The sequence below is a fragment of the Anneissia japonica genome, unplaced genomic scaffold, assembly GCF_011630105.1.
Source record: "Anneissia japonica isolate Jap-2015-1 unplaced genomic scaffold, ASM1163010v1 scaffold287754_len4335492_cov202, whole genome shotgun sequence".
NCBI lineage: Eukaryota > Metazoa > Echinodermata > Crinoidea > Comatulida > Comatulidae > Anneissia > Anneissia japonica.
The window spans coordinates 832,442-843,120 of record NW_022705543.1 but is presented as its reverse complement, the minus strand read 5'-3'; positions in this window follow the sequence as shown (position 1 = coordinate 843,120).

Genomic DNA, 10,679 nt, shown 5'->3' with positions numbered 1-10,679 from the left:
TATTAACCTCCCATGGGATAGCACAAAATCATTGCAATTTAAATACACAAAAATACATTAAAATGGTTTCAAAAAATTATTAATACCATCAATCTCATTTGAAAATAATAAAAACTTAACACTGTCACAAAGGCCATTATTCTCACAATTAACATATTTAAGAGATTTACACAATTGGGATCGAAACTTATTATTAAACAAAATAGAACAGATGGATGATTTATTAATGTTTAAGACCTTATATCGATTTATATTATATATAATGATAATTATAATATGTACATACATATAAGTACATAGAAGTATTTGACAATAATGACGTTATAGGCCTAAATCTACCACTATTATATGAGTACCGTACGGTATAAATATAGTATGAATGACTCAGGAGGCGGGGCAGGCTGTCAAAAAAATCATTCTCGTCTTATGTTTTATTACATCTTTTTTTTAACATGATTACTCATATTCGGTGCCTTGTTGAATAAAAAAAAATAGTTTTAATCGAACAACCAAGGCTAGTCATCTGTTCCTAATAAGACATAGGAACACTTCAACAAATCCAATATTGTATGTTCTTAATGTTTGCATATATTTCCCACAGTTTGGTTATGCGGTTTCAAAAAAACAGGAAATTCAACTAAATTAATAGCTTAGTTTCAATAAATCGATGATGAAGCTAAGTTGCATTAGCAAAGAAGTAGAACCGGTTTAACTATGTAACATGAAATGAGCCGCTGTAGTCTGGACACTGAACATGTGTCGCAGCAGAACCTATTTTTCAAATTATGTTTATTACAAACGGTTGTGAAAAACGTGATGCCCTGTGTCTACTTGTAAGCTTGGTGTCTGTTTATATAAATTCATGTTTATCATTACATCTCCCTTTAATGAAAGACCCCTCCAATTAAATACCACTCTTCTGTGGTCCGAAATTAATAAATGTCTTATTCTTTATTATTTTAATTAGAGACCAAAGCTGCTAAAGACCGTGGAAACCCCGATCTCAGAAAGTGGTCTTCAATTGGAGGGAGAAAATCACATTATTTACATTATATATATAAACTGTATTATATATATTCCGATAGCCATCCAAAGGTGCTATAATCATACATCTTCTTTCCTCAGCCCCAGCCATGGTGGGTGCTGAGGCGGTCTAGATCCTCTTATCTAGACCGACTCTTAGATAAGAGGCTCTTATTTTTAATTCCCTAGATCCACCTTAAGTTTTTAGTTTAAGATCACATTTAGGTTTTTACATGACTAAACGTTATTATTTTTTTCTTTTGTGTTTACTTTACCTGATGTCCCGTTTCAAATTTGAATTGTTTTTACCTCAGTTTAAGTATTTTGTAAAATTTACTTTATTGTTTTTGGACACACCTTCTATTGAGTAGTGTGCACTAATTAAAAAGTGTAGTTCCTAATAAATTATTATTATTATTATTCTAATTAAAAAGTGTAGTTCCTAATAAATTATTATTATTATTATTATTATTATTATTATTATTATTATTATTATTATTATTATTATTATTATTATTATTATTATTATTATTGTTATTATTATTATTATGATTATTATTATTATTAATATTAATGTTATTATTGTTATTATCATCATCATCATCATCATTATTTTTATTATTATTATTATTATTATTATTATTATGATTATTATTATTATTATGATTATTATGATATTGTAACCTAAAATCACATACAAAGACAAGATTATGAAACACCTAAAGTGTCATACTTTTCGAGAGCCCTCGGGATCACTTCCAAGAGATTTTTAATGACGTCCGACCACGCGCCCACTTACGCTTTTCTCGGGGAGTTTCCCCACCCCGTCGGCGATATCGGACCCCGCCTGGAAAATCCTGGAGCCACTCCTCGACGCATTTTTTTATTATTATTATCATTATTATTGTTATTATTATGATTATTATTATTATTATTATATTGTAACCTAAAATCACATACAAAGACAAGATTATGAAACACCTAAAGTGTCATACTTTTCGAGAGCCCTCGGGATCACTTCCAAGAGATTTTTAATGACGTCCGACCACGCGCCCACTTACGCTTTTCTCGGGGAGTTTCCCCACCCCGTCGGCGATATCGGACCCCGCCTGGAAAATCCTGGAGCCACTCCTCGACGCATTTTTTTTTTTGTAGGTAAAATTTTTTTCGTTTGCTAAAATTTCATAAATTATTCATAACTCTTCTTATAGACCATATTTTGCGAATGCGCTACTTTTAGCCCATGGTCAACCTGATATCAGCTGCTCTATACATTATTGCGATAGGACCTAGTTTTCAGCCCTTGTATAGACCTTGCATTTGAATTAATGCAAAAATGAATTCAGCGATTGAATTGACTCAGTTGATTCTGAATTCTAATTACAAACCTAAATTTACTATCCGGAACACAAAATTACGTGATGATAAACATCAGACAGAAAGAAGAGATGGAAGAGTAGGCCTATACTGTATGCTCACAACAGTTGACTGGGGAAAACGCCAATGTCGTAGTTGTAGACTTCGCTCGATGCACTAAAGCGCATGATTGGTCCAAGCATTAGATGGCATTTAAAAGCATAGTAGTAGCTGGTAATTAGCTATCTTTTAATAGCAACAGTCATATAGCACCCATTTCACAAAATATAGCAGTGTCTTTGTTGTAGCACATCAACTATTTTGTATGTGCTATATTGTCTATTTAATCATAGTGATATTGTGTGCTATGGCTGTGTTAAGCATTAAATAGCATATTTATAAGCATGGAGTAGCTGGTCATTTGCTATAACTTGTAATAGCATTTGTCATTTTCCCATTTTAGCTAAATATTTTATTAACTAATCTACATTTTATATTTAAACTTTTTATGGAACTGAATTTCACTTTTAAATCAATGAGAACCTAAGTAGCGGTAACACGCCTTAAGCCAGACCAAGGAGGTACTACTGAATCTAATACTCCCTGTCCTGCAATATAATTCGTTGATTGTATTCTTGTGTTAATAACAGTGTTTTATATATTTACCGCTGGGAACTTATATAGCAACAACTTTAGTTTATCAATAATATGCATAGCAACAGATTGGAATACAGGAGGGCGAATACATCTTATTAATTAAAGTAAATAAAGGTTACTTTAGCGCTTTAAGTGGACTTACGATCGATGATATCAATATGTCAAGACGAAATTAATGAAAACTAACATTGATCATGTAAATTTGATGTGTGTTTAATTTCGGGGTGTTTGCGATTTTGTAGTTAAGCTCGGTTACCACAGAATCGCTCACCCTATCGGCGACAGTCGCCGACAGATGTCGGGAAGGTTGAACCTCAACTTTGCCGATTGCGTTGCAGACGAATCAGGGTGCATTGCTAGCTGCCCTGACGCAATCGGGAAGGCACCCCGATTCGTTTGCAACGCATTCGGCAAAGTTGAACTACGTTCAACCTTCCTGACAACTCAGCAATTCGCCGATAGGGTGAGCGATTCTATGGAAACCAAGCTTCACCAACTGCTTTAGCTTGTAAATAAATAAATAATAATTAAAAAAAAAAGAAACCGTAGCTAGCCTTGACAGACTGCTGCCAGTCCTGTGAACTCAATGTGCTAGATCTGAATAATTGAATGCAGTGTAACTGAAATTGTCACCACTTTGAACGGCCAACACATCGGATTAAGCCATTAAGCGCGTTCACACAATGTTAGGTGTTATTTTTAATCAGAAACATTGTTTTAATAAATAAAATATAAGATATTAACATTTGAAAAAGGTGCGTGTAGCATCATACCATTACCGGCCTAATATATGCACAAGGCCACGTTAAAATGAAAACGACAACTGAATAATTCATATATTATATATTTTTGTTTATATAGAAAAGGAATTAAAAATAAACTACAAACTATAAACGATGAACTTGAATTGAAGAATACTTTTTTATGGAAACTTATTTTTGATGACTCTCGAATTGTAAGACTTAATTAAAATTCATAAATGTAAGTGTCCTTTATAAGTAAATGAGCAACTGTAGAATGAAGTTTTAATTTAATGATCCTTGCGTTCGGATGATCTGGAGTGTTGCAATAAAACTTTAATAACGTCATGGTTCCTTCTTACGACTAAAATTTTTTTTTCTTTATTCCTAGCCTTATAGCGAGATTGGGTTTATGAAATACCATATAGGCCTAGTCTATTCCGATTATTACAAAGTGCGACGCAACACACGTGATTGTTGGCCTACATTTTAAAAATTTAAGCACATAGTAGTTCTGCGGTTTGAGGGTAGGCTACAATCGTCAGTGTTGTTATAATAGTAAAGTGTACGCAATCCACCTTTTCCGCTTGGTTATTTCAGGGTAGTCACGTCATCTGTTTGAGGAGTTGAATCAAAGCATTGGATACCGAGTAGCGAAGCTGCCACTGTAAATACGTTATACGTTAAAAAAAAAAAAAACCAAGGTAGAGTCAGTTGCATAGAAGCAGGGACATATTACCCTGTCTCTTATACACATCTAGATGTGTATAAGAGACAGATCTCCCACAGCTCAAGTTCCAAGTCAAATCAATATCCCACATACATCTTCTCAATATGAAGTTGAAGTAAATACTCAACAAACCCACACCCAAAATAGCTATGAAATGAACATCCCATGTGGACCTATCACTGAAAAAAGTAAAACTGATATCAATATAATACCAAATGAATTGTTGGAAAAGATTATTATGCTGGCTATATCCACATCAGGGTTTTTTTGGCCTAATCATATTTGCAGTACATTTAATCTGTCTCTTATACACATCTAGATGTGTATAAGAGACAGTATATATATAGGCCTATTGAACATTAAAGAAAGGGAGTGTGTAAAAGGCTGCCCCCACCTGAGATTCGAACCTTGGACCTTCTGCTTTTATACATGCATATATATGGAATATATAATTATGTGTATAATATGAAAATATGTTATTGTGAGGTATGTATGGGAAGAAGTTGTATATGGATACAATACATGCTATAGAATATATTCCTATGTATATAGTACATTTAATTTCTTCTACTGACACTTATAAAAAATGTACCGTACCGTACCGTAATTAAGGTAACGAAAATAAGGTATGGCCTATTTGTTGCTAATATCATTGCCTAATTCGCAAAATAAGAGTTTATAATCATAGTGTAATGTGTTCAAATGCGTTGCAAGCCAGATTTCAAAATAACCGTTTTCTCAGTCTCAGACTAATTGTGCTTTCAAACTTCCCCTAAGCCAATTTTCCGCAGTCTGAATACTGCTACAACCGAGAATAACAAATCAATGCTTCTCAATGTATTATTAGTGTTTATTAGTGTTTTTTTAGTTTCGAGTTTTCCTCGTCGCTGTTTCCTCGTCGGAAACCATAAAGTATTAAAGACATTCGTATCAAACGGAAACATGTGCTCCTCAGGGATGAGAAATCCACAGAATGCCAATTACTGTAATACGAAATGTGTTTGTGGTTAGGGAGGGTGGGGATGTATGCTGTGATACGGTTGCTATGGAAAGAGAAATATGCCTGTGTTCCACAATTCGATTTTCCATTAATATATGTTCACACGGATATATAGGTCTAATTATTATAGAGCCGTTGCGGCAGATTTAGGTAGAGTGCAGGGGTGGGTTGTAGTGGATATGTGTTGTGATGCCGTTGATATGACAATACAGTAGTTATATAATATAACTACAGTATATCATTATGATATTATGACATATAAGCTAATCAGAATTAAGCTGCATATTCACATCGGATCCGAATCGAAAATTGGACCGCGTTTCCAATGCGCTGAACGCCAGCGTTCCTTCTTATATGCTGGATCGATTTTTTATCTAGGCCTTCGGTGTGAATGTATCTTGGCACTTCTACTTATAGCCATTGAGCAGGATGGGGAGGGTGTGGGGGAGGGATTCTGCTGTGGAACCTGATCTATAAGAGTATTATAGGCCTACACAGGGTAATTTTTTAATGTCTCTTAGCTTTCTATCTCCCTCAGCAGATATGTTTGTCACGTTTGATGAAAGTGTTATGTATAAAAACAAAAAACAAAAAACAAAAAAACTTCCTTATTTTTCCTGTGTATGGCAAATCCATTTACACCATTATCACCAGAATCCACACATTAAGCTAAAGGTTCCCTTTGTAAAAAAAAAAGTGTTATTTTCACGAGTTTTTGTTTAAAATAATTTGTTCAATTCAAAACCATGACTTTTCTAAATTAATTAATAATGAACTTTATCAAACGGAGTTGTTTTCAATAATTTAAGAATTTTCCAATTAAGATGTTAACTTATAGATATTAATTTAATTCCATAACATGTTTCTTAAGAGTTGAGTTTTCAATTGCACATGTGCAGTACATTTAATCGTATAGGCCTATTATTATTGGCATACAGGGCACAACAGAAATAAACTGTTAAACTGTTTAGGCTTACCCACGTAAATATATGTAATGAAATGAGTAAATATTAACAGAATTGTGTTTCTTGGAGAACTAAAATTCTTCCGATTGTGCATCTGAATAATATATATATATATATATATATAATAAAAATACACTGTATTACCTTTCTTTGATGATTTACACATAATTTAACAGTGTTAACGGCTATCTTGATTTATATTAATTATATGCAACTATTTGTTTCTAGTCGTATCTATTGTGTAATGGAGTGTATCTGGTGGTATTTGAATCTGTTCAACCATGAAGCCTCCGTGGTCTAATGGTTATGACGCTCGCCTTGACAGCGAGAGGTCGCAGGTTCGGGTCCCGCCAAGAGGCATTTTATTACACAATTTCTTTATTCATTTACTTATTTACAAGACTACATTCGTTGAGAGCTATGCTACACGATGTATTATTATGCCCTTTATTCGAACTCTGTATTTACCTTTCTTTGACGATATATATATATATGTATATATATATAGGCCTATATATATATATATATATATGTATCATAATATGTATATGTGACTTTATTTACAAAGCTAATTAAAATGCCGAAAAATTAAAAACCAACATGTGTTTATGTTGTTCATCGTTTATACAAAATTCTCATCTCTAATTTATACCACGTAACACAACCTAGTTGTATTCAAATCTAAATATTATTAACAAAGCCATCAATTTTTAGTGGCTTTAGATTGCGCTATCATAATCAATATAGGATACTTATAGGAAAATCATTTCCCGCGTATTTATTTAGGGCAGACGACAAGCAATATTGCAGACGGCAAGTGAAGGACAAGTGTATAATGTTAGTTATTCACATATTATAATTCAATTACGAAGCAATGCTATTTGCGACTTGGTTCGAAATAAATAACATTAATAAGCATGCAAAGTGTGACTTTTAAGGGTACCGTATATACTTTCAGATTAAGATATTTTACTATTCTACAGGGTTAATCTAACAGTTGGAGTCGGTGGTGATGATGATGGTCATAGTGATGATTAGGATGATGACGAGGAGATGATGATGACGATGACGAAGATAATGATGATGATGATGATGATAATAATAATAATAATAATAAATATCTTTCTAAAACATTATAGAGAGAGAGAGAGAGCAAGTGAATAAACAAACGCTTATTGTAACTTGATAAATGGTTGTTTAGTTCGGTAGCCGCGTGTACATTGACAACATTGCTATATTTGTAGTTTTAAAGGGTATATGGAATTAGCAGGCAATTTATATTCTGTGTGATGTAATACGAAAATAGAACATCACACTCAATTTACACTGGTATGTAGTCCTTAATCGCACAAGTAATTCCGTCTTATACACTGTACCTACAACTCAATTTCGAACAAATATTAAAAGCGAAGTGTGTTTTTGTTAATGCATTTTTACTTGCCTGTAATGCAAATTAAAGTAGAACGTGTTCAACCTATAGCATGACGTCTATAATTGACCTTTCCGGGGGTGTCGATCAAATTTAACTGCCAATAAGACCAGGATTACGTGCACGTCCCATAAACAGACGTATTTTTACGTTTTGTCGGACCTTAGTAAAAGGATTCAAGAATGTATCTAACACAATAGCGAAGTATGCTTCAGTTATGTATTTTTACTTTACAGTAGACATTTTGAACCTACAGCATGACGCGTATAGTAATAGACCTTTCCGGGGTATCAATCAAACTTAACTGACCAATCAAAACAAAGCCAGGAATACACGCATGTCCCATAAACCGTTTACGTGGTACGCTTACGCTGTCGTTTTGTGGCAACAGAATCCAAGAATTGGAGGGGGACTTTCCAGAATTTTAGATTTAATACAATGGTCACTAAACTGGAGAATATTGCATTCAGCTGAGCAACTTCTTTGTCAGATATCATTTTTAGGTTATTAGTATAATACAACAACCATGAATAGCGCCATTATATTACGGAAGCTTTTATCACACTAGCGCCCAAAGATGCAAACATTATTCAAACCTAATTTGTTGACGCCGACTAAATTGAAATAGGTCTACAAGCTCACACACACTGACATCATTAATTAATAGTTATTATGAGTGTACAACGAATGAGAAATAGGCTACGTTACGTCATTTCTTCAAATTGAATGTTCTTAATTGTTACTAATAACGGTATTGTACTTCATTTTGACTGTTGGGTAAATAAGCATATTTGCATAATGTATGTCCTATTATGTATACATGGGAGATATACAGGTGTAATAGATAGAAATTAAATAAAAATCGATACGAACAGTTCTGGTTCATAAGAAGTCGGGACTTTTTTGAAAGTTTAAGTAGTGGTTTGGAGTGGGGGATGGTTAGGCATTAGGTTGTTATGGTATCATGTTCAATTTCCATGTGAACCGAGTTGTGCGTATAATCTGTAATCTATAAGCATTTATACGGCGCTATTTCCAGCTGATTCATAGCGCCGAGTGTCAACTTCAATGTGAAAAGTATAAAGTGTTGAATCCCACTTTGATTTATGCAGTTAACAAAAAATAAATAAAAATTGAACAAACAACCTTAGTAAAGTCTAATCTTTACACTAAAAAAATCCTCATACTAAACATGGTACAGTTTAAGTTGACAATTGACCAATCTAGTACTATTTATTATATTATTATCATTATCTATATAAATAAAACATACTCCTATTATGTAATATATGATAATTATTGTTTTGTATTCGAAGGAATACCAATCTTAACAAGTGACAATGTTGATAGTCCTACATTATGCTGTTTTCCTGTGGATTTTTTTTTATGGGGGTGGGGGACATTTTGCTGTATGTTTACAACGTAACCACTACCTGTATTAAGAAACACAATAGACATGCGCGAATCACGTAATAACCTATCATTGTCTTTGTATCATATCACCCCTATTATCATCATGATTATCATCATTATCATTTAAATCGCCAACATTATCTCAGCATCTCAGCAACAACCTTGGACTCAACAGGCAATGTGTATTAGATAAGAATAGGAGGGCGCTGTTTGAGAAACTGACCAAATTGCAGCATTCTTTTTCTCCAGAAACCAAAAGATTACAGCACTGAACCCAGTGGCGTATCTATTGGAAGCACGCGGCCCAATACCCCCTAGTCGCTCCCCCTCCCCACTGAAAATGCTCGAAGCAAAAAAGTCAAACAAAGCGACGATAGGCCTAGTGTTACACATATCATAGAATAGAGATCAGTAATGCATGCACGCATTTGAATAATCAAACCAACACCACAATTTAACAAGTATTTCCATTAATCTACCAAATCGCACATGTTACATTAAACTCGATCACTGAACAAACATGTTATACAAAGATGATAATAAACATACAATACCGTAATAAATAACAGGAATAAGCCTCTGTATTCGTTCTGCAGCTACGTCTTTAAATGACAAAAAGTGTCCCAACGCTCTAGCTGTTTCAAAAACAAAGGTTTTATTCAGATACTTTAATATCACAGATCTTATATCGACACACGATTGCAGTAGGCCCCTTGACTTTCAAGTAAAAAAAATATATAACATTTTATGATCACCATCATCGTAATGGTATTATAGTTACCTTAAAGCTAAGCTCCGGAGCCTGGCTACCTTGTAAGTTGTAAAATGTTCTGAAGTCCATGAATACCGGTATGTTATATTTTTTTAATATCTACTGACGCCGTTCATTTAAATTCTGTATAATTTTTCTATAGTCGATATAATGAATATAAAATACCGACCAGTTTTAATAGATAGACTTAACAATTTGTATACCGAGATAAATACATACAACCTGTATTTAGATATAAATCACATAAATATGGTATAAGCCTACTCATTACAGTAATTCATTCCATCTAAATTAGAGATTCTATTCATGTAAAAGTACATGACCAATCCACATACTATTATCTAATTATAGCTTGAGGATTTGTATACCAAATTATATACATAAAACCTGTATTCAGAAATAAAACATACGTCTAATACAGACCTATTGAATATATTATTAATTCTTTAAATTGACTACAAATCTAAATTGCAAATTCTATAAGGTACATGACCAATCCACACAATATTATCTGAGATATAGATAGATAGATAGATAGATAAACAGACAGACATATATATATAAGATGTGTATAAGAGACAGCACTGACATCAT